The sequence below is a fragment of the Pteropus vampyrus genome, unplaced genomic scaffold (genome assembly GCF_000151845.1).
Source record: "Pteropus vampyrus isolate Shadow unplaced genomic scaffold, Pvam_2.0 Scaffold133, whole genome shotgun sequence".
In the NCBI taxonomy this organism is placed as follows: Eukaryota; Metazoa; Chordata; class Mammalia; order Chiroptera; family Pteropodidae; genus Pteropus; species Pteropus vampyrus.
The window spans coordinates 2,016,920-2,020,920 of NW_011888914.1; positions in this window are offsets into that span (position 1 = coordinate 2,016,920).

Genomic DNA, 4,001 nt, shown 5'->3' on the forward strand with positions numbered 1-4,001 from the left:
CTGTATGTACTCCTATGCTCATTGCAGCATTATTTACAGTAGCCAAGATATGGAAACAACCTAAGGATCCATCAATGGATAAATGGCTAAAGAAGATGTGGCACTTATATACAATAAAAAACTACTCAGTCATAAACAGATGAAATATTGCCATTTGTGATAACATGAATGGATGTTGAGGGTGTTATGTTAAGTTAAAAAGGTCAGATGGAAAAGTACAAAAACTACATGATTTCACTCATCTGTGGAATACAAAACAAAAAGTAACACACAAATTAACAAAACAAAAACAAACTCATAGATACAGACAACAGAATGGTGGTTATCAGAAGGGAAGGGGGATGAGAGGAGGGAAAAATGGGTAAAAGGGGTGAAATATGTAGTAACAAAAGGAAACTAGATTTTTGGTGGTGAGCATGCAATAGAATATACAGATATCAAAGTATAATGGTATACACCTAAACTTTATATAATGTTTTTAACCAATATTTTAATAAATTTTTTTGTAAATGTTCAACAGATAATGTTGGAAGTGATTCTCTGACCTTGGCCTTGACATTTTGCCAATTGAACCTCTAGTCAATGTATATTTCTTAGTAAACTGCATTGTTTTTTGGAAATTGAAAACTTTTAATTGGTTCCAGGCAAAATGGTCAAACAGGTAAATCCTATACTTGCCAACTAAAATATTGAACAATCAACCATCTGAAGACTAGCTGAGCAGATCTTCTGTCATTACAGATATAAAGAAGAGGGCATGATGAGACTGTTAGGAGAGGTGGAGATGCAAAATGGGCTGGCCCCACATCTATGGGTAGTGATTGAATATTGGGAGAGATATCTCAGAGGTGGAGGTCCTCGCTGAAGCATGAGGGGTCTCAGCACCACATTGGGCTCCCCAGCCCAGGCTTCCAGTGCCGGGAAGGGGAGTCCCCACCATATCTTGCTGTGAAAATCAGAGAGGTTTTCACCATTCCAAGTGAGACAAAATTCTGCTGAAAACCCAGATGTCTTCTTAAAGGACCCACACACAGATTCACTCACTCGTAGACACTCACTCTGGACTCTAGCAGAGGGGCAGCAACTCGAAAGATGCCAGAGATATAAAATGAAAGACTGAGTTGTTTGGATTCAGGGTGAGGGCTAGAGAGACAGCCTCCATTATCCCTATGTTGAGCCCTCTTTCCATGTTGCCTATGGGCAGAGGCCATCTTTTCCTGTGTTGAGCTCTCCTGTACCTGGCCAAATCTGAAACTACATTGGCCTGGTGAACTTTCTTCATTGCACCTTGGTAATTCCTTGGGACCCCACCCTGCCCAACTCTCTCAGCACCATTGGAAGTACTTTTGTTATCCAGGAAACTACCATGCTCTGTGCATCTCAGGAGTATCTTTCAGCAACCAACAGTGGGTCCAGGATCCCACACAGCTGGAGGCAATTTCAGTGACAGGCAACCAGCCCCAACCCATGCTGACATTTTTCTTGGACAACTCTCAGGGGTCTGCTGGCCCAAGGCAGGTGGTTTCTAGCTATATAAAGCAAATATTGACCAACATAAAGGGAGAGACTGACAGGAATACAGTCATAGTAGTGAATTTTAACACCAATGAACAGATCTTACAGACAGAAAATCGAAAAAGAAACAGCAGCCTTAAATGACACACTAGACCAAATGGATTTAAATTATATTTTTAGACTATTTCACTCCAAAGTACCATAATATAAATTCTCAAGAGCACACGGAATGTTTCCCAAGAGGGACCACATGTTATGACATAAGAAAATAAATTTAAGAATATTGAAATCATATTCAGCATCTTCTCTGACCACAATAGTATGAAGTTAGAAATCAATTATAAGAAAAAAACTGAAAAACACACTAACACATAGAGGTTATATAACATGCTACTAAACAATGAATGCATTAACAATGAGATCAGGGAATAAATCAAAAGATATCTTGAGACAAAAGAAAATGAAAGCACAACAATCCAAAATCTATAGGACACAGAAAAAGCGGTCCTAAGAGGAAAATTCACAGCAATACAGGTCTACATCAAGAAACAAGAAAAATCTTAAATAGACAATCTAAACTTACACCCAAAGGAACTAGAAAAAGAGCAGCAAACAAAGCCCAAAATGAAGAGAAAGAAGGAAATAATAAAAATCATAGTGGCAATAAACAAAATAGAATGTAAAAAAAAAAAACGCAAATGATCAATAAAGGCAAGAGCTGGTTCTTTGAAAAGATAAACAAAATCGATTAGCCTTTAACCAAACTTATCAAGAAAAAAAGAAAGAGAACTCAAATAAATAATATCAGAAATGAAAAAGAAGTTATCATTAGATATGATAACTAATTCCACAGAAATACAAAAGATTATCAGAAAATTCTTCAAGCATTTATATGCCAACAAATTGGGCAACCTGGATGAAACTGATACATTCCTAGAAAAATACTATCTTCCAAGATTGAGTCAAGAAGAAACAGAAAATCTGAACTAACCAATTACTACTAAAAAAATCGAACCCGTAATCAAAAACTTCCAACAAATAAAAGTTCTGGACCAGATGACTTTAAAGGTGCATTTTACAAAACATTCAAAGAATTAACATCTATTCTTCTAAAATTATTCCAAAAAATTTAAGAGTAGGAAAGACTCCCAAGCTCAATTTATGAGGCTATCATTACTCTGTTTCTAAATCTAGACAGACATTATCAAAAAAAAAAGAAAGAAAATTATTGATAGATATCTCTGAAGAACATAAATACAAAAATCTTCAAAACATTAGCAAACTGAATTCAGCCATACATTAAAAAGATTATACATCATGATCAAATTGTATTTATTTCTGGGATACAAAGTTGGTTCAGTATTCACAAATCAATTGATGTGATACAGCACATTAACAAATTGAAAGAGAAAAATCATATGATCATATCAATAGTTGCATAAAAAAACCTTTTACAATATCCAGCATCTATTTATGATTTAAAAAAACTCAGCAAAGTGAGAATAGAGGGTATAACATAATAAAAGCCATATATGACAATACCGCAGCTAACATACTCAACAGAGAAAAGCTAAACGCATTTTCGTTAATATCAGGAAAAATACAAAGTGACCACTTTTACCACTTCTATTCAACATAATATTAGAAGTCCTAGACACAGCAGTCAGGCAAGAAAAAGAAATAAAAGTTATCCAATTGGAAAGGAAGAAATAAAACTGTCATTTTTTTGCAGATGACATGATACTGTATATAGAGAACCCTAAAGATTCCACACACACACACAAAAAAAAACCTGTTAGAACTGATCAAATAATTCAGTAAAGTAGCAGGATAAAAAATTAATATTCAGAAATCAATTGCATTTTTTATACACCTATAATGAACTATCAGAAAGAGAAATTAAGAAAACAATCCCATTTATAATTGCATCAAAAAATAAAATAAAATACTTACGAATAAATTTAACCAAGGAAGTGAAAAAGCTATACTTGAAAAATTATAGGTCATTAAAGAAAAAATTGAAGAAGATACAAATAAATGGAAACATATACTGTACTCATGGATAGGAATATTAACATTGTTAAAATGTCCATACCATCCAAAGCAATCCATAGATTCAATGCAATCCTTATCAAAATACCAATGGCATTTTTCACAGAAATAGAACAAATAATCCTAAAATTTATATAAAACCATAAAAGACCCTGAATAGCCACAGGAATCTTAAGAAAGAAGAATAAAGTTGGAGGTATCACATTTCCTGATATCAAACTATACTACAAGGCTATAGTAACCAAAACAGCATGGCGTTGGCATAAAAACAGACACATAAATCAGTGGAACAGAACAGAGAGCCCAGAAATAAATCCATGCCTATATGGTCATTTAATCTATGACAAAGGAGGTAAGAATATAAAATGGAGTAAGACAGTCTCTTCAATAATTGGTGCTGGGAAAACTGCACAGATACATGCAAAAAAAAAAAA